Source organism: Dermacentor andersoni, chromosome 2, assembly GCF_023375885.2.
Source record: "Dermacentor andersoni chromosome 2, qqDerAnde1_hic_scaffold, whole genome shotgun sequence".
In the NCBI taxonomy this organism is placed as follows: Eukaryota; Metazoa; Arthropoda; class Arachnida; order Ixodida; family Ixodidae; genus Dermacentor; species Dermacentor andersoni.
Window position 1 is genome coordinate 210711318 of NC_092815.1, and position 22260 is coordinate 210733577.

Here is a 22260-nt window from a genome sequence, read left to right on the forward strand (position 1 = left end):
CAACTTTCTAACGCGTCGCCTCTATGTAAACGGGGCTAATGCGCTAGGAAAGCGGGTCACATTAATGCGCCAGACATGGGTGGATTGAGACGTGTAAGTCGACTTTCGCCGTGCATGTGAACGCGGTCGCATCGCTTTGGGAATTCTGGGAACTGGAATTTGCTGCGAATCTGCCGCGCTCGCCTAGCTGCGGCGCACCGTAGCGCCGGAAGCGTCCGATGCGCTGCTTTGCCGTCGAGGTGCGACACCGTGGGCCGCCACCATCGCACCAGGGTCGATGCGCTACATGTAAGCGCCGGTGCATCGCATTACTCGTGATGCGCTAGAAAATGCGATGCGCTACTGTCGCATTCTGACGCACTCATGCAAACGCGGCTCGCGATGGTACAGGAATGTCCCGATACCTAGCTCATAACTGCGTAGAGCAGTAAAAGGGAATCAGAAACCATCGGGGGATTATGGTAAACGTCAAGCGACATAGCTTTGTTGTGTAAGAGGGCTGATATTTCCATGGTTTAGTGCGATGCGTCGCGTTAAAGAACACCAGATGGTAAAAATGACTCCGGTAGACATGTACACTACAGTGCCTCTCATAGCCTTGTTGCTTGGCACCATTAAAGCCCACGAATCGAGTGGTTGCGTTCAGCTGCAGTGTGCGGGCGTACCAAGGGGCTAGTGAGCGTCTGGTTGTGGTGTATGGTTGTGGTGTATGCGATCTTTGACGCGAGAGCGCGCGCTGATGTTTGAGGTGGTGCTAGCGTCGTCTTGCGATGTCCCGTCATTGCAGCCAGACGGGCTTGAGAAACTGAAAAGCCATATTTCTTTACGTAATCGCCATGCGCCATCTCTTGGTCTACGTTGCTGTTCAAATGAATTTTGACTGTAAATGCGTAATGTTCTTCGTTGTGTCCAGTGTGATTTGAGCGCCATTCGAAAGACGCGAAACTACCTCCCTAGTAAGCTGCTCGCCTGCGACACTTTCGCTTTCACATTTGTTTTTTTGTTTTGTTTTGTATCTCTGTTAGTTTATTAAAAACCTTCAATGTCACCTCGCGATTTATTCTCCCTCTTTTTTCTCGCAGAACTCTGTGTTTCTATAGTTAACCTGCGTTATTCTTTAGTTTTCTCATCGTTTGCACACGTGCCGTGAATCGTTGACTTCTCATTTTCAGATGTTCCTTCCTTATTCTGTCTTCCAGCTGGACACTTTTTCCACCAGGAGTCCGTGGTGTACGCTTGGAATCAGTCGGGCCTCATCGAGCGCCACACTTCAGTGCCTTTCCTTAGCGTGACTCTTCCTTACGGTTGGGAGTGGAGCTCCTTTCAACTTCATGTACGCGTGCACTCGCCAGGTGAGTTCGGCGGACCTTTGTTTGGCGTGGTGTCGATATGAAGGGTATGAAAAAAAACTATGCGGTTCCCACGAACTGTGTGAATCAGAAGAGGACGGGGCGCTTCTCGACGGCTTCCATCACACTCTCAGTATACCCAGACCGCGATGGTCACGCGGTGCAGCTAGAACTGCAAGTACGGGTCTACGAACCCAGGGTTGCGAAACTTAACGCTTGAGGTTTAACGCCTCTACACCACTTGCAAGGACACGATCAATTGCACCCGCAGTTCGAGACACGTCGTTTGGGGTCGCATTGGGCTATACGAGCGCCACATGTGACGCATAAACAAGCCCCGGTATGCGCGAGTGCTTCCTCCCCAAACTCCTACTCGCCATTGTCACAGCTGTTTTCTCGTGCTTTTCCTCCGCCCTTCACATTTCTGAGAGAACTCCCGCTACGTCCACAGGCGTCTACCGACGTTAAACCCGGAGAAAGAGGCACAAGGTCTGCATGCTACACCTGTGCGACTGTAAGGCGACAGCATTAGCAGGGCTTCCCCGCCAATGCCTTCGCGCTACACCTCCAGGATCGGCAAGCGCTACAAACTGCATTAAAACTCTTTCATGGACACGTATCCCGTGCTTGTTTCAGGACCGCGTGCCCTGCCAGTATTGCTACCACTATAATCCTAATCTGTGCTCGTAACAATTATCTTTTCCACTGAACACGTAATTGAACGTCCACCAGCCGGACGGAGCAGTCTTGAGGAAGAACGGCAGGTTGGGCGAGTCGGTGCTTTTCCGTATTGCTTCCAAACAGCGCTACCGACACAGCACATAGAAAGAGAGCGGGGACACGCATGGCGCCGACCTACAGCTGCGTCTACTGACAAAAAAAAAAAAAGACACGTTTGCTTTTAAAGCCATACATCAAGCCGGCGCGCATGCAGGGAGCGCATGTATGTTCAGGCACTACTAATCCTTGAAGTAAAGTTGGGCTTTTGGGAGTTGCCTAAACTTCCTGGTGCCCTTCCCACACCTCCTGTTTCGTTCCTGCATTGGTTTTCTTTGAAAGAGCGCGTTTATACGGAACAGTACATCGCCAACTGGCCCCGACTGCCACTTTACGTGCACACGCAGCTAGCGGCAATTTATTTTTCACTGCCATTGACCCCCCTACCCCTCTCCTTTCTCAGTACTAGGTGTGAATGATATGAATTCCTGCCTCAGCGTTATATCCGGCGTGCAGCTCCCCTAAATGTACCGCACCAGCGTGTGCTGTACAAATGAGATACCTGTAAATAAAGTAAAGCGGCAGCAGGTAATGGTACATGTTTACCTATGATTCGCTTTGAAAGTTTGAACCTCGTTTAATGTAGACGGAAACTAAGGTGTCCGTCTCTCGTTAATAAAAAAACAAAAAACAAAAGCTAAGGGCTGCATACAGCCGTGGCCTCTTGTTGGCGATGACTGGCTTCAATTTGGCGGTTGATCACGCAAGATCAAGTCGGTACACGCCAGTAAGCGCACACGTAGTCTCCTATATACTTGTACGCTGCGTACCCGTCGATACGATTTGCGGCGCATCAAAAGAGCGTTTCCGGTGCACAAGGAACCTACGCGATTCCCGGGACACCATAAAACATTTCCAAAATACGCAGAAAAAGAAGATGAAATATAAGAAAGCGATAAAAATCCCATAAGCAAGTCTTTTACAAATGCGCATAGGTATGCGGTACAACTCGGACCTGTAGTGCCAAACAACGGTAGATCCCAGTGTTCCACCTTTCACCGGTGCGGCGTCCGCCGCACACCTGTGATGGAGGATACGCGCGAACAGAGTGCTCGTTTCTCGTGTCCAGAGCGTCTAAAGCGGCGAAAGCTCGCACGGACGTGCCACTTTCGCGGGGGGCTCTCCCGTCGACGAGCTCTCCCCATCGTGTCCCCCCCTTCGGCCCCCTGGATTTATGCATGCAGCGTCTCGCCCCCCTCGTCCTTAGCGCGGTACTACCGTATTTCTTCCCTCCCTCCCACTTTTGCTGCTACTGCTTTTCTTCGTGCTTATATAGTGCCTTTGTGCCTCGCTGCGCTTTTTCTCCGCCATCGCTGTTTCAGGATTATTTTCTGCTTTTCCGCTGGTCAGCAAGTGGGAAGCGTAAAGTAAAGAGAGCTTTGCGAACGGCGGACGAAGGGCGCGTTGAGCCGCCGCTACAGGGTGGCCTAGGCGGACAGGGGACTGCGTTGGGTGGTGGGCGCATCGGCGACCGAGCCAGCGTATATGCCAACACAACTCGTAAATTCTGAACGCGCTTGTGCACTTCTCGTGCTTCGTTTCTCTCTTTTTAAATTTCTTTAGGTGCCTTTCTTTCTACGTATGCGCATGCTTTTTCCATTGGTTGATGTTCGTCGGGCGTTCTGACCTGTACGTGTGTGTGTGCGTACACGGAGGCGAGCGTTCCTACTAGGGGATGACCGGTTACTTTTATATATTTCACTCTCTCTCTCGGCCGCTCTCGCTCCCTCGGTCCTCTTGGCTCTCGAACGTATACAGCGGGTCGGTCGCGGCCGCCGCAAAGCGTGGCGCGCAGCTTCGGCGGCGCGAGCGGTCGTCGCGCCCACCCCAGCGCGGTACTCCCCAGCAAGGCACGTTTCTTCCCGGAGGCTTTTCTTCGGGCTGCCGCGTGCCGATAACAGCTTTCTCCCGTCCGAGAACGAAGCGCCCGAGATTCGGCGAGCAAGCGCGCTCGCGCCTCACCCCGAAAAATGCAAACTGAAAACAGCAGAGGCAAAAGCGTCAACAGGGAAAGGGCTGTGAGATGAGGGAAAGGGGGGGGGGGCGCAGTAAAACGAGACTGGGCTGGACGGAGCAGACAAGTGTGGCTCGAGGCAAATTGGCTGCGCGTATTTTACGGCGGCGGACGCGAGGCGGTGGTCGCGCACGCTCGCAATCGATGAGGAATCGATGCCCCCCGTGTTTAGGCACCGACGAGTGCGCTGTGCTGTACGTCCGACTGGTCCGACAGGGCGGCGCTTCGAGCGCTGCAATCGTTTTGGCATCGGCGGTGATCCGATAGACGAACGTGCAACTGCTCTGCTAGCTAGCGTTTGGACGACCGTTTAATAGACGAACTAAGTAACGAAGCAATAGGTCAGCGTAAACGCCGTGCTGACCTCCTTTTCATTATTGGAAAACACGCGCGCGTGTGCGCTATACCCTCTCCCCACAAACACGCACGCACGCAAACACGGCGGGATCGCCAACACGCGCAAACCGTTACGCAGTCTACGCGTATTCGTGTGTCTAGCTAATCTTGACTCGCACATTACTGCTTTGAAATCGGGAAGGCTTTAGTGTTGTGATGATGAGGCGCTTACATTAGGCTGAGGCGTCTTCTAACGATGTGCTTTCTTGCTCTTCACTTTTCTTCGCGTAATTGGTGCGCATCATGCAGTACTAGGCCCCAACGCCTGAGTAGCCGGATGCCCGTCTTAACGATCAGAGCGCAAAGAAGGAAGCAGACAGTAGGAGTCGCCTTTCATAGAAGCCAGTGAAATAATTTGTTGAATAAAAGCTTTGCTGAAGAAAGCTTGCTAATGAGGGCCTTGATAGCCTGTGAGATATGATTTTCGTAAAGTTAGTTTCTGCTTTCTCGAGTTCCATTTAAAGTCACTTCTGATTATTTATTTATTTATTTATTTATATATTTATTTATTTATACACACACGCACACGCGCGACGTTGCACATCCTGATATCATGCAGTAGACACCTGTGAATCTTCGTTCTTTCTTTCGCGTTGTTTGTAATTCACCGTATACCAGCTATTGTATATGCAAACCTTCCGAAGATAGGCAAAATCTTTCTCAAGGGACATGTCATGTGTTGTATCGTGTACATTTGCTTGGAATTTTCCGCGACGTCCCCCAGCTAGAAAATTCATTTTTTTTTATAGCAAGAACATTGATCCCCATCGCAGACGCGGAGAGGACGGCAGCCGCGTTAACTCGTGACGAAATGACGCGAGCTTCCTCGGCGCCGGAAGCAATAACTTCCAGATTCAGATTGTAAATGGTACAAGCACGGGGCGACGAAAACAAAACGAGAGCTTCGAGGTAACAGGCAGCGCCGGAGTCGGCCACCGGGGAACACCAAGTCAGCTCGAAATTACTCGCCGCGACCTCATATTTCACGCCAGCGCCTCGCCGCGCTATACGCTGCCTTTCTTTTAATGTATGTTTTACCTTTGCGTCCCGTAAGATTATTTATCTTACTCGCATTTCGGGGCACATTCCTTTCACTTTATTATTTCGCTGCTTCGCGTACTGCGACTGAGTTACCGCCAAGCGTCGCTTTCTTGCTCCAGCCTGGCCGAGAAATTAACGCCGAGTCTCTCGCGCTGCGAGGCTCCCGAAAGCTGATGGCGGTTTCCTGAGCAGAGTGCCCCGTAACTTTTCCTCGTTTATTTTCTCGCTCTGGTATGCGCAAATATTGTTGGTGTTCTTCTTCGTTTGCGTTTATTTTTTTAATCTTATCTGAGCAACCGTGCCTCCTCACTAAAGCGTTGCGTTCTCGTAGTACGAACACATGCGGCGATTTGAACTTTCAGGATAGCTGCAATTTCGTCAGACGGCTGTGGTTAACTGTAGAACACTGTACGAGCTATTTCTTATTTAGCGAAAGAACCTATTAGAGCAAAAGATAGTGGCACCGCCGAGCTTAGTTAGATGCACCTACGGCGCACGGCTTTCGGAATCGGCGGAGTCGGGCGTTAGGAATACCGACAGTGCATCTCTTTCCCTGTACTGAAAGGAAAGCCTGACAACAATGGCCTCAAACCTACGGGCACTTGGCACACCACCGAGAGAAAAGCTGATGCGTGGCTTTGCTTACTTGTGCGTGTTTTGGTATCTTGTCTAGCCGTGTTCGTGTTCGTTTCCAGTTTACGGCATGGTTCCCGCTTTTGTTGTCGTCACATGGTACAACAGGCGCGCTATGAATTATGTGAGCGATGCGACCATGCTAACGTTTCCAGCTGCAAACACAGCTTTCAAGTGTGTTTTGCCGCGCATTAGACCACTTAATTCGGCAGCCGATGGCAGCAATGCCGTGAAATTTCTAATAGCAACGCACGTGCCCTCGGGAACATTAGGATACCTTTACACCGTAGCTGTTAGCCCCTCAGTGGTCGGCATTTTAACGAGAGAGCGTTAAGGACTCCGTGTTGATGAAACTCCGGTGTCGGCGCCGGCGTCCGCGTCGGCAGAGCTGTCCATAAGCGAAAACTGCTCTATATATTTCGGTATATGTGAATGCCGTGCCTCGCTCTGTGACATGCGATATATGCGGCTTATATTGCCACACCATTTTATCACTAAAGTTGCTCATACCATGGCTTACATTCTTGAAAAAATTTTTCTTCGGAATTTTGAAAATGATAGCCCACAATCTAGATCACGAAACGAAACACCGACAGCTCATGTCCTTTATGCTAAATCTTCTGAAGCTTAAGTATTAAATTTCGGAACAATAACAGAAACAAGCAAATGGTGTAATTGATTTTGGCGTGGCTGGGCACTAGCTTCGGGGTCGGCCCACGCAAGAGGCTGCGTTTCTATTAGAAAGCTCGCCTTGAATTGAATTCTGGGCTTTTACGTGTCAATACCACGATTTGAATATGACGCGCGCCGTAGTGGTGGACTCCGAATTAATTTTGACCACCAGGGGATCTGTGTCCCAATACACGGGACACAAGCGCTTCTACATTTCGGCCCCATCGAAATGCGACCGCCGCGGCCGGGATGTGAACCCGCGACCTCGTGCTTAGCAGCGCAACGCTATAGCCGCTGGCCGCCTGGGTAGATCCAGAACTCGTCTTCGTGCATAGCGTTCGCGGTCAGCGTTTCCCGGTAAACATTTTACGGTTACATCATCTGCAATTGCCGGGAAGTTTGAGTAGCAGTCAGGGATCTTTGAGTACTTTCGCGTACTACTCTGGAAGGTTAAGCGTCCTCCAAGTTTTTTCGTGTCCATCTGTGAACAAAAATTATCATCAGCAGCAATGGCTCATGAAGCTCTAAGAAAGCAAGAAATGCAATGGCTCATACTCCCGTAAGCCAGAGGCTACAAGCGCTCGCGATCAGCCAATCGAAGCGAACTGTGCATACATCCATTGAAATCACCCATGCAGCACACACAACAGCATATGTTTCATTAAAGAACAAGCTGAAAAGGATGATCCAAACGGTCAATAAAGCTTTGCATACCCCACTCACCAGTTGTGGCGGTGGTTTTGCAACAGCTGCGCTGGACCTTCACTTTGACAGGGCCAGGATGGCGGTTAGTATTTTTTCTTTCTCATTGTTTTTTAAAGCGGCACAACATTTGTCTACGACATACTTGGGGATATTTTACAGTCATTGTGGTGCGGCTCATTCCCAGTGGCACGCACCTCGTTACCAAATCTGGCGTCAACGATGCTCGTTGAAGATCAGCACACACCTAGTGGCACATGCCCAGTCCAGTAAGTCGGCGCCAAATATTGTTTTAGGCTGTAACTCTGATTAAAACAACTGCACCGTTTATCAAGAGATGTTCGCGGACGTAATAAAAGACTGGCACCCACTTTATGGCGCCTACTCGCAAGCTACGAAACCCTGCCGAGGAAGCGAATCGCACAGCTACGCGCGCGACTGCAACCTGGCAACATCGGGCTGAGCAGACCGCTGTGCAGAGAGCAGCACAAGCAGCAGCTCGCCGTCGACGCTGGGCGGACAGTTGAGACCGTTCTCGTGAAAACGACGCGAAGAGACTTCACCGTGAAGACCCTGTAGTGCGTGGTGCAAAGCATGGCACTCCTATGGAGGCGCTCCTCCAGCTTACGTTGTGACTGTGCTTCGTGTGCCGCGCAGGCCTGTCGCTTATTTATTTATTTATTTATTTATTTATTTATTTATTTATTTTATGATATATATATTTATATATATATATATATATATATATATATATATATTGAGAGAGAGAGAGAGAGAAAGCGCTGACGACACAGTTTCCTCTGTTTTTCTAAGTGCACGCTAGAGGGCCCATTTGGACCCGCATGCCCATCTGAGTGGGTGTAGCCGATAGGAGATTGCGCTACGGTGCAGCGACATATACCGTCGGTACCCAGAACCCTTCGCCTAACATCCACCTATCAACTCGGCTCCCGTGGAGTGCGCGGAGGGCCGTCTAGATTACGTCCGAGTAATACACGTCCGCCCATCGCTCAGAGACAAATGGACAGCCCTCGCCGCGGCGGGCGAGCTTCGGGTCTGTGTTACAACTTTCGGGGGCAGCGCGTAAGTTTGGCCGCTGTGCCGCTTTTTGATGAGCGTGGTCACGACACCCGCCGAACGAGAGATACGTGCAACGCGACGCCACACACGCCTTATTGCGTGCCACTTTGCTTATCGGCCGTATCAACCGCTACGAGCACGCTGGTCCCGATAACAGAGGGAGAACACTTGGGGAGAGCGCATATGACGATGGCGTCGCCTCGGTTGAGTTCTCCTTTCGGCTCCAGCTTTTACTGCCGGCAGCCCGTTCCAAAAGCGCATTTATTCAGCGATATCTCTTCGGCGTCCATTCTTTGTCTTCCGTGGAGCTTATTTTCTATCCCGTCACTCTTACGTCACATTCACCGCGGTGTTTTCTTGTGGCTGTAAGGAAATCAAAGCGGTTTTCGACGGGACGATGGCTTCGAGCACATAACGTACACCGGGGACGCTTGGTTTCGCTATCTACGAGCAGTCTGAAGCCACTTTCCCGTTTCTTTTTTATCCTCTGCGAACGTGCCACTAGGGTAAGCGGTTTCGTTTTTCATCCACTTGTTCGACAAATCGATCCGGACTTGCCTCCCTCCGGCTTGACAACCGAAAGAAAAAAAAATGCTATCTAGGTGCAGATAACGACGATGGCGTCATTCGGCGGCGGAACAGATGTCGTTGTCAAAAACTGTTCTCGCTCTCTTCTGTCGTGCGATCTGCTTTCCTGCGATCCTTTAGTGTCGTCTTTGTGCCCAGCAGAAGGCGCTTACCTAATGCTTCGCGACAAGCGATAAAGAAACAGTGCGGGCAATTGGGGGAGGCTCTGGTCCGGAGTGTGTATAGAAGGTTTCTATCGCTCCATATCGTTCTGTCTCAAAAACTGGCGCTTCGCTTCGTGGCGGCAGTTCGTTCTATCGCCCGCCTCGAAGGCGTTATTGAAGAACGTTTGCCGCTTGCTTCACAGCTGCAGGAGTTTCTGCTGTAACCGGAGTTCTTCCTTTCGTTTTCGCTGAAGCCAAACTTTTGTTCGCGCTTCTTAAGCAGTTTCACTCGCCCGCATCGCGTTTCCTTGCTCTTTATTCTGGTACTACAGAAGCGATTTAGGCGCAGTTTCTTTATATCCTTCTCTTTCCCACACAGGCCCCTAGTTTTTATATTCTGTATTTGTTTTTCTTTTATGCTTCTTTTGCTGTTCCCAGCAACCGTTTACTTCCCTGCATGTGACAGCCAGTATTGATTCAAAAAAGTTGGAAGGCGATGCAGAGTCTAGTTGAAGTCAATGAAGGACAGTGCCTACCTCGGGGAGTCGGGGGTGATAATAGGGTGCATGAACCGTATAATTTATCGTGAGAGGCGCGCGTGAGCGACAACGTTTGACAAGCGTCAACTAGAGGTTGAATCGCGTCTCAACTTTTCGTCAGGAGCGAGATGGCACAGGTGTCGCTCTTCCCGAACGTTGGCTTGGGCTCTCGTGATTCACAGGCGCCTCGCTTTCTTCAGCGGTGGTCTGCTCGGCGATGCGGATGCTCCAATTGAACGCGGTCTACTCGGTGAAATATAGGAGGCGAAGCGAACGTTCACAAACCGAGGCGTTATCACCGTCGCCATCATGATCATAACAATGATCATCGTCATAGTCATCATCTTCATTATAGTCACCACATACCCACTGGCCACAGTTGCAAGTCGGCTTCGAAGGGATTCATTGAAGAGCGGCGGCATACGCCCAGTGACACACTCCCATTGACATGTACCCGGTTCCCTATACCTAGTCGCCAGTGGAACTTACACGGCAATGTCTCCGTTATTGGCCCACGAATGAGGCTGGAAACAGACGGCGGAAACAACATACCCGATACGAGAAAGTGGTGGTAACTCGGCAAGCAAAGCGTTGTCTTCGATAATGTCCTTTGTGGTAGCCGCACTTTTAGGCAAAAGCTTGTATGCTTGTCCCGATTCTTATCAGTACGAGGATAGTAGAGAGTTTCAGGTTAGGGGAAGCAAGCGGCTTGCGTACGCAAGAACTAGGGCCCACGATACTGCGCATGCGCAGTACCGTCGCCCCTAGTGCTTGCGTACGCAAGCCGCTTGCGTCCCCTAAACTAAAACTCTCCAGTATCTTAGTCAGACGTAGGGCATATTTAATTATCAGAAGGAGCGCATGTACCACATCGTCAGCGCATTTTTTATGGTTGCCGACTAAAACCCCTTTATTCATATCATTGCCTTGGGGTGACCAATCACCATTGCTTTGACGCTTTAGACACATCGTAGCCTTAGAGCCAGTAGACCGTATCATTGATCATCATTGTGCATTACTGAAAATTTCGTGACCGACCGCCTTTCAGTTAAACCCAGAAATGCCTCACAATCGGATTTAACTTTTTACTTTACTTGCTTGCTTACTTACTTGCTTGCTTGCAAGCAAGTGTAACTGAATACAGAGCCTTTCTTGTTGTCACATACAGGGTGTTCCACTTAACTTGAGCAAAGCATTAAAAATATGCAAGTGCCACGTAGCTTCACAGAACCAAGGTAATGTTGGTTGCCGTCGTTTGGAGATACTCAGATAACTTCTTTTAATTCTGCCTAATTAGATAAATGGTCTTAATTAATTATTGAATTTCTCAAATATTACAATTAGATGAAAAGTGTCAATGAGAAAATTGTAGAGCAACATGAAAAACTCCGGATACAGCTTTCTGTTTCTGGATACGTGCTACATAGAAGCGTTTTTCCGAGCGTGGAAGAAGCCCGCAAATGCACGCAGAATGCCTCGAGCGGCCAGTCGCGCGACAATTTTGCGCGCATTTGCAGGTTTCTTTCACGTTCGGAAAAGCACTTCTATGTAGCACGCATCGAGCAACAGAAAGCTGTATCGGGAGTTCTTCATGTTGCTCTACGATTTTCTCATTGGCGCTTTTCATCGAATTATAATATTTGAGAAGTTGATTAATTATTTACGGCTAATTACCTAATTAGCGGAATGAAAAAAATAATAATCTGAGCATCTTCGAACGACGACAAACAACGTTACCTTGGTTCTGTCCAGCTACGTGGCATTCGCATATTTTGAATGTTTTGCAGAAGTTACGTGGGACACCATGCATAATAAGCACCTGCGGTAAATACTTTTTGCTACGCCGGCGTTCAGTCGCAGTCCATGCATAAGTTGATTAATTTGTAGTCGCAAACCGTAGCTGTTGGCCTTTAATGTGATCGATTGATGGGGTATGCCGCTACAAAGGAACACAGTGCGTATGAGAGACAGCGCGGGGCGGTTCCTTTGACGTGTTTACCGACAGCGGTACGGGAGCGTTTTCTGCAGCCAACAACACTTGTACTCGTGCCAGGTTAGGAACGTTACCTTAGTATATTGCATAAGAACTGTCGAACGCAGCCTGAAACTGTCCATTAAAGTCCTCAACAAATCCTTTTACGTTATCTTCACCGCTGTCAAACAGCACAAATCGCGGATCGATCCTTACCCTTATCCTTCCCACTCTAACATTTTGAACACTTTTCCCAAGCATGCATTGAAGAGGTAGCGTCTCCCTGCCTGACACGCTTCATAGTTTGTTCTTTCCCCCTTTTTTTTTCTTGACATTTCAGCCAGCATACTGAGTTGAAGGAAGTGCTGTTCATTGTAGGTATGACACAGGCTGTAGCGCAGACGACCTTACAGTACACTCCTTTAAACTTGTCCGTCGGCTGCTGGCCATGAGAACTAGTGAGCGCCGATTGTCGCAGCTTGGTGCTTCCTTCGCGTTTCGTAGCCTGAGGTGTGTAACTCTGACAACGAATCAGTCTCGCTTTTTTTTCTTTTTTATTATTCCTGCTTGCGCCTCTCCCACGTCGTTTAGCTTTGGCGTACGGTGGCTCGTCAAGCAAGGCCAAGGTGAGCAGAAGGGGAGAGGGGACTGAAAGAAGAAGTCAGTCGATGGCGTTTTTTTCTTTTCTCCGATAGTGTTCCGAGCACCTTGTCGCCCCTAGCTATGGCGTGTCCTTTCATAGGGGAGAGGGCGAGCAGCAGCATGAACTTCAGCGTCGAAGAAGCCTTTCTGACTGGGCTGTCTGTCTACGCCTTGTATGAGGGACCACGCTGCACCTCTTCCATGCGGCAGCAGCAGCAGCAGCGGTGCCACATTCGGAGCAGCCTCGCTGTCCCTCGGGCCCGGAGTCCTCGCTGCGTCGGGACACGCGATGAAGCCCGAACAAAGCGCTCGGCGACCGTTAGCTGACAGCCCGCTGCCGTGATTCCGCGTGCCCACGTGCCTTCGTGGCCGTAGGGGAGGGGGAGGTGCGTAAGGAAGGAGGAAAGGGAATCGGGATATAGCAGGGAGAAGAACTTGGCAGAACGAGGAGGCTTCCCTCGCTCTCACCGCGTTTTCTTGGGGCAAGCAAAAATAGGAGCCGCGGCTCGGGCCCCCGGAAAGGCCGGGTGAAAGCCGGCTGAACGAAGCCTTTGAAAAGAAGCCGGTGGGCCCGTCAAGCGCAGCCACGCAAGCTTCCTGGACATCGCTGACGTTGGCGGCGACGCCGGCGTCGTCTTGGATCTCTCTCTCCCTCTCCCCTAACCCTCGTGTGACTGCTGCGTTTGCAAAGCGGCGGGAACCGTGAGCGCGAGGAGCTTCGATTCCCGTCATTTGGCTTCTCCTTCGTCTTCTGCGTGCTGAGGTTGAGCACAAAGCCGATGTGTTTAGGGGCAGGTCACTCTCGCTGATGCCTCTCCTTTCCTGCAGTGTGGTTTCCCGCCATGAATTGTGCTGGTCTAGGATTACGCAATACGTCCGCGGAAATCTTTCTGGATGCCTATCCTGTAGTGAATGCAACGTGCCCCAGGGGAGCGCCATGAAGCTCTCATAAATGTTTGAAGGGAGACTGAAAATTTCTTGCTCCTTCTATGAGAGTTACTGAAATACAGGGAGACGCCATGTCAATTTAAAAAAAAATGCAATAGAAATGAAAAACGAGACAGCATACTTCAGAGAATCCTTTGGCTCCGAATTCATTTAATTTCACAGCGACATTCTTCCACACTGAAGACCACCATCTTATTATCGATCGCCTGCTTCTTTCTCAAATATTTCCGTTCACCCCGACGGCGACTAGGCAAGCGCCCAGTGGTTATAGGGCTGTTTCTTATGGGGCATGGTGGTGGTCTTATAAAAAGTTAATTATTTAATGTAACGATACGAAAAACGCCATACAGGGTGTCCCAACCATCATGCACTAACATTTAAAAACGTGTAAATGCCACGTAGCTGGCCTCAACCAAGGTAATTTCGTTTGCCAATCGCTTGGAGATACTCAGATTATTTCTTACATTCCGCCCCATTACGTGATTAATCCTGGTTAATGAATCAGCGTCTCAAATATTGTCATTAGATGAAACGTCTTAATGACAACATTGCAGAGCAACCTGAAAAACTCCCGATACCGCTTTCTGTTTCTCGATACGTGCTACGTCGAGGTATTTTTGCGGGCGTGAAAGAAACCCGCGAATACACGCAAGGTGCCTCGAGCGGCCAGTCTCGCGGCAATTTTGCGTGTATTCGCGGGCTTCTTTCACGCTCGCAAAAACACTTTCATGTAGCACTTATTGAGCCACAGCAAGCTGTATCGGGAGTTTTTCATGTTGCTCTACAATTTTCTCATTGACACATTTGATCTGATTATAATAACGGAGAAGTTAATTAATTAAGACTACTTACGTAATTACGCGGAATGCAATAAATGATCTGAGTATCTCCAAGCTACGGTAAACAAAATTATCTTGGTTCAGGCCAGCTGCGTGGCATTTACACATTTTTAAATCTTGGTGTATGATGGTTGGGGCACCCTGTATGTAATATTTAAATATTTACTGTAATTGTGTTATAGCACAGAAAGAATAGTGGAGGGACCTTTACGTCTATCTAATGCACGCAACTCCCTTTATGCATGGCATACTAAGACATGTTGTGGAATTCGAACTACGTACATGAACACGCATTTGTACTCTGACTCCCCCTGTTTAATTACCCGCCGTGGTTGCTCAGTGGCTATGGTGTTAGGCTGCTGAGCAAGAGGTCGCGGGATTGAATCCCGGCTACGGCGGCCGCATTTCGATGGGGGCGAAATGCGAAAACACCCGTGTACTTAGATTTAGGTGCACGTTAAAGAACCCCAGGTGGTCGAAATTTCTGGAGTCCTCCACTACGGCGTGCCTCATAATCAGAAAGTGGTTTTGGCACGTAAAACCCCATAACTTAACTTAACTCCCCCTGTTTAAGTAGAGTAGAAGCTGTTTCGCTAAAGGCGTATGCTAATCCTTTTTTTTAAATTCTAGGCAGCTCAACATGTTACTATTTAAATATAATTGATTGAAATAATATTTGTGCAGCATTAATATTTTAATCTGTTTTACTTAAAACTCACATTCTTTCTTTTTTTTCTTCGTCGTCCTGCAGGACAACGTGCAAATACATACTTGCCCAACGTTACTGCAGCTTGGCACTAGGGATGACAGTTGGATTGTAGGTCTCTCTGCACCTTTTTTTTAGTTCAGTTGTTGCGTAAATCAATATTCCGGCCGCAGATGAGGAGTCATTCGAAGTGTTAAAGGCTTTATGCTTCTGAGGTTCGATTACTCTTTTTGAAGGTGCCGTCTGAGTATTAATCGACTCTGAGGCCAAAACTTCTACCACAAACGACGTCACAAGCGAAATGACGCATCGAGACATGACCGATTTCATTTCCTCTGTAGATTTGCATGCCGCTATAATGGGCCTCTGTGAATATTGTGAGCTCCCGGGTAAGTTAGGTGGCGATCGTTTTCTTTTTTTTTTTTTTCTTTGCTGCGACATCGTCTTTTGGCGATTGCGTTGTCTATGGTATCGACGTTGTTTCTTTTATTGCGAAAGCAATACTGCTCGCACTTTCGGCCCATCGGTGGTCGTGGCGCCTCCTTACCCAGCTGCGCGTCACGTGACCGTGTGACGTCACGCCAGACCGAGAGACGGGGCCCCAGCTCGCGGCATCGATGGTGGAAGCGAAGCCTTGCGCGCAGCTGCTGCGGCGCTGCCGAGAGAGGGCGCTCGCTGATGTGACGTCACGCTAAGAGGATAAATGGGGCTACAGCTCGGCTCCTCGCAGTGGTCGGTGCACTGCCTTGCGCTATGTCGGATGATGTATAGCCATAAGTTTAACAAAGGGCAACCATGTCCACACCATCAGCCGAACCAAGGCGCAGCCTAGGGTATTGCTTTCGCAATCTTCCAGGCTTAACCAAGCTAAGCCTTCAGCCAATTTTTTTTTCAGCAACTTTCTACTTGTGGGCGCATCCACTATTGCGGTTATATGTGCCACGTTGAAGTCTATCATCGTCATAGTCATGCACGCCTCCTTTTTTGGCCACCGACGCTGTTTTCATCAGCACAATAACGGCAAATTGCACGAAACAAACCGCCATCTTGTAAAGTGCAGCTAATGTACCTTTTGTCCACTACAATCTTGCTCATTTTTACCTGCGATATGCATGCACAGATGCCACTGCTCTCATGTACTGTGCGGAATGCAAAGCATTGCACCGACTCCCGGCAATGGCGTTGTGCGACTTTACGGAAGGGCCGTCGAGGTGCTCCTGTAGGTGCCGACACGAGACTGGGATCGGAAAAGTATATATAGAGCGAACGTAATTTGTTGTTTCTTTCTTTGTAAGGAGCTTGGACAAATAAATTCTGTCCACAGGAGCAGTTGAGGTGGGTTAACCGAAGCTTACTGTGTTCGTGTTCAACCACATCAACACGCCCGTAGTCACTTATCAAGCAAAGTAATGTCACTGCGCTACGATCACATCGATTCCTCTGGGCTGCACGATCAGCGTGGACACAGATACATTTAAAGTCACCAATGAGGATAACAGCGTGGTCTGATGACGGAAGGGGCACGAGTGCATTAAAGGGCCCCTCACCACGTCTGGGCATTTTGAGATTACAAGCGCAGAGCATACATTGCGTGATAACGATCGTGTCTGCAAAGTATTACGTCGCTACGCGCCGCGGAAAGAGATAAATATTTCAAACCGAACGCCGTTTTCTCTTCTCCTCGCGGGCGCCGCACTCCCAGCCGGAGAGTCTACGGTTATCGCACAAGTGCGCCTACGTACATGGCCGCGCTTTTGGCGCCATTCTCAGTGGCACGTGACTTTGAGGATTATTCGAGGCAACAGCAGTTATTGATTTGATCTGTTGCTTCAGTAGACGAGTTAATGGTTATAGGACTAATAAAACGTTACAAACCGCATGTCTGCGTGTCTTCCTTTTACTTCCCACCGCAGCAAGAGAAATGTACTTCCGTTTCGTCTGCTTGTTCCCATGTCGTTCACTCGCACGCGCAGACAGCGAAACTATGTCATTTCCTGCCGTGTTCCAGAGCGCAGTCATGCTCTGCGATCCACTTGTGTCTGCCTCAGTGTTCGTGTAACACGGACCTATAGCGCTGGTCAGCTGTTCTCGTGCACAGTACGCAAAATCGTGCACTGCGCGAAACGAGACAAACGCAAGAGCTCGTGCTTGAGACAGTCAGCGAAAGTTCGCCATACAGAAAAAAAAAAAAAGAAAAAACGGGGCCGTTGACGTATGCGTCACGCAATCCTCCAGCTCCGGTATGGGAGAATGTAGGGAAAAAAATTGTAAAGCTATCCGGGGACAAGTGACAAGTTGTCCGTGGTCGATGACGACAACCGTCGTTGTGAGCGTAACATAATGGACGAACGGAGGGGACGGAAATACGTGGCAGACCCAATTTCGAGTACTTAACTGCTGTCGCACTAGAAATATCACCACCCCTTCCAGTCCGTGTTGAGGGTTGAACAGCTAAGCTGTGTTAGTTATACGGAGTGCCACACCATTCAAGTAAAACTTCGTAAGTAGTCTGTATTGTAAATCTTTTGTTTCACCATTCCTTCACCTCATTTTCGCTTTTGCGCGCTTCGCGTTGTGAGCATACTTTAGGAGCCCTTCTTTTTTCCTCTGGTCTCCCAGATTATTTTTTTATTTTTTATTATTTATTTATTTATTTTCTTTTTTTTTTTGCGTGAGGTAGGCCCTACGACGACCAGCCCGTTCACGAGCCAACTCTCGCTGACTCTCGCGATGGGCAGCTTCTTCCTCAGTAGTACGCACTATACTCGTGGTCTTCCCATAGGTGTAGCTGGAATGGAATGCGCGGAACCACTAATCCAAAGCTCCGTATATTGGGCGCAAGGCCCACCACTGGAGATGCGGGTGCTGTAGTCGTTTTGACGATTGGTTGGATTGAGTTGACGATTGACGTCTTTGTGTTGCCTAGTGTGGTCACACACACGTTCGGCGGCGCCGGAGAGGACGACGTCGTGACAGTAGGCCCGCAGTCCACCGTTGTCTCTTGCGTTCGATGTCTCGAGTTTGCTTGGTGGCGTGCTTAGCAGCATCCGCCCGGCACTGCCGCTGGCGACGCTTCAAAATTAAATGTGTCCGCCACGTAAGACAATGGATAGTTCATGCCCCTTTAAGCAATGGCTCGTACCCCCATAAACGCGGCCTCCCCATTACGACGACAGAAGAGAACTGAAATTCTACGCTGGAATGACGAGCGGCAACAGAGCCTGCTGTGGAAGACGACGACCACGACGCTCGAGTCATTGCTGATGATTGTTTTAGCGAAGTCCGACAACGACGGCACAGAGTCCGCATAAACAGTCTCGTTGTAAAAAAATGGCGCTACGATGACTGTAGCGACATACCGTATTGCGGAAGGAGCCTTTATTTAGAATGTGAAGTGGTCATTCTGAAATTTTCATTGCTTGGGCTATAATCGACACATACAGTCTCCGGGATCGGCCCACTTTGCTAGGAAGCCCACTTGCCAGGGTTGACCATGATGGCGTGACGATGATCAACGACGATTGAATGACGTCAATTAAGGACGAAGGGTTATGATGACGAAGGCTCGATGTCATTGAGATAACGATTATGAAATTATGAAGAAGGTATAGCGTTACAGCGTGACGACGATGGCGTGATGACGGACGACGGGCCGAGAATCGGATGACGAAGCTAGAATGATGACGGTGGAACGACCCCTACGGCCTCACGACAACTATATAACAACGAATGCTTGACGATGACTCTTCGACGATGTCGTAGTCACGACGATGGCCTCGCAATAGCAGCTTAATCAGGATTAAATGACAGCAGCAGGTTTACGATACAACGACAATCGTGGCATGACTACGACGGCATCACAAGAGGATGACGTTTCTGAAATAAGGACGATGGCACGATGACGAGGAGCCGATGACGGCATGACGATTGTCGGATGTCAAAACTGGATTGACGACGATGGAATCACGACGGCGAACACACACCTAGCGGCCCAAGCTAGCATAAGCAGCTTGGGTCACTGGGTCGGCGTAAGCTGCTAGATGGGTAGATACTCATAGTGTCAGGAGTAGGCAAAGAATGCAAATCGCATTAAAAGAAGCACCCACACGCACATATTTGCATAATCGATGAAACGGCCCGCTATGTCTGGGCTGTTGAGGCGCTACTCATGTACTGTGAAGCGTTTCATTTGCGTGTGCGGGTCTGTGCGTCGTCTGACTCTTGGGAGCTTGAAAATTGTACGTCTTTATTCGTGCCACATGAACGTTTCAAACTCGCATATGCTACGTGTCACGGCTTGTCACCCGTTCGCCGTCGGCGCGAAGTCTTCGACAGGGTACACAAGCCGGTTGGTCGTTCTGTACTCAAGCGAACCGAGCGAAGGAGTCAGAGTCGGGAGAAAGACAGAAAAAAAAAATATTTATCGACTGAAAATGACACAAAGATTAAAAAAAACACAAAAACACAAGGACACTAACACACATGCACTTAATCTATATCAATGATGAATACTAAAGAAATACAATGAACACCCAGTTGAAAAAGACAACAGGAATTCTTGTCGCAACTACAGAAATTTCTGTTGTACGACAGAAGTTCCTGATGTTTCTGTAGTTGCGACAGACATTTCTGACGTTACGACAGAAATTCGGATGTCGCAACAGAAACATTCTGTCGCGAAGACCAAGAGTTCTGAAGTCGCAACAGAAACGTTCTGTCGCGTCAACAAGAGTTCTGAAGTCGTTACAACAGCTTTCTATCGTGACAGCGATTCTGACGTTACGACAGAAATTCTGCCGTCGCAATAGAAAGATTCTGTCGCGACGACGAAGAGTTCTGAAGTCGCAACAGAAACTTTCGGTCACGACAACAAGAGTTCTGTAGTCACAACAGCTTTCTATCGTGACAGTGATTCTGACGTTACGACAGAAATTCTGTCGTCGCAACAGAAAGATTCTGTCGCGACGACAAAGAGTTCTGAAGTCGCAACAGAAACGTTCTGTTGTGACAAGAATTCTGTAGTCACTACAGCTTTCTATCGTGACAGCGACTTTGACGTTACGACAGCAATTCCGACGTCGCAACAGAAACACTCGGTCGCGACGGCCAAGAGTTCTGTAGTCGCAACAGAAACGTTCTGTCGCGACCACAAGAATGTATGAAGTCGCAACAACAACTTTTTATCGCAACAGCGATTCTGACGTCGCAACAGGAACTCTCTGTCGGGACTACACAAAAATGTGCTACTTTCTGTCGCAGCGACATAAGTTCTGACGCCTCGACAGAAGCGCTTTCCGTCGCGACGCTTTAAAATTGTATGTTAGTTTCGCATAGGTGGTGTACACTGTACTTTTCTCTTGCACTGTATTCAATCGTGCTTCTCTGAAGCCGGCAATGCTGATAGCACCGACACCGGTATTAAAATAGACGTGGCCAATTGTTATAATTGTGCCTTACGACGCGGCACTAGAAACGCCATATCGGCCTCATCAAAATCATACCATCTGCGGGAATGGCTGCGTATCCGTTTTACTTTATTTGGTAAGATGTGGCACACAGGCCTGTAGACTTACATGTGCCGTTACACTGACACATTAGTTAATTTCCCAGAAATATTGCATAAACTTTTGCGAAGCGAAAAGGAAAGATTGGGTTGTTCCTTAAAGTTGCGTAAAAAGCTGTCTCGCTCTGGTCTCATTATTCTGGTACAGCGCTGCCGTGAGAAGCCAGTATGCTGTCAGAAAGAACATTAATCCACGAATGTTCATGTAGCTATTTTGCATTGAACACACGAATTATATGCGTGCTCGAAAGTGTAAAGAACGAGCGACAACTGTCGAAATTAGCAGTAACAACCCTAACAGTCACCGTTGTCTATTTCTCAATTTCTTATTTAATATGGATATCGTACATCAAAATTGTTGTTCTAGCACTTCACGATGTACCTGTCGATGGCAGCAACACATTTTCTCTTCTAGAGATGCGTCAGCTGACGCGGTGGAGTGATAGCGGAACTTGGCTCTTAAAATGCAAATGTAAACATCAGCGCATCGTACTATTGACACGGCTAAAATGTACACTCGAAAGGCATGTTAGGACTGGTGAAGTTAGGAGAAGTGAAGAAGAAGAAGCCGTATGGAACGGCTGTGCTCCAAAATGCTCTCTGCTGGAAACAGCGTATCGGCCCCAGGCCGAGGATCGTCGACACCGTTTTTGAACGAAGATGCAAGCTCTACCCGCGTCTACCAACCGGTAACGATGTTTTGAATTCTATTTTCCTTCATGCGGACTTGAGTGGCAGACCATACCGTGCTCCCGACCTCCGAGACGCTCTGCTTGAGGTAGTGAATACTTCAGATATTGTACGTGTCGGAAAGTATCAAATAAGCCATGTATGGATGGTTACTTGCGCTAGTGGTGCGGCAAAACAGACTCTCGTCGCCTGTGGTGAGCTCCGTGTCATAGGGCTGAAGGGCATGGTGATAGATCCGGAGACTAAAAACATCAAGCTTAAATTACTATGGCTTCCACCTCACCTTGAACTACGACGCGTTGAAGAGGCGTTCCAGGCCTATGGTCAGGTGAAGTCCGTGGAGAGAGAAGTATGGAGATGCACTGGCATGGAACAGTGGGTGACAACAAACCGGGAGGTTTCCTTGGTGCTCAAGGACACTATCACCGTAACCTCAATACCGCACATTATGTCCATTTATGGACACCAGTGCCTTGTACTTATCCCCGGTAGGCCTCCGCTGTGCCTTCGTTGCAAGCGCGTGGGACACGTTCGACGACAATGCAGAACACCGAGATGCTTACAGTGCCACCGATTTGGTCACTCAGCGGACGCCTGCGTGTCCACCTACGCCAATAAGCTTCGTTCTGGGCAATATAGCGCAGACGAGCCACAACTGGACCATCTCATGGATTCTACAGAGGTAGTAGATGCCACCGGAGAGACTACAGGTGGCATTAAGGACTAGGACCAGGAGTCCTTGAAGCCAATGCCAACCAGTCACAACAGCTCAAGTAATACTAGCGAAGCTACCGGCGATGATGACTCAGTTTGCCCACCTGGCCTAGCAAGCCTTAAAGAAAAGCCCCCTGATGACAAGGAAGAAGAGGAAGAGGCGATGGACATAAGTCAGGCAAGGAAACGTCCGGCGTCATGCAAAGACGAAGCAACAGAAAGTGCACTACAGGCGCGCGAGAAATTGTCTCC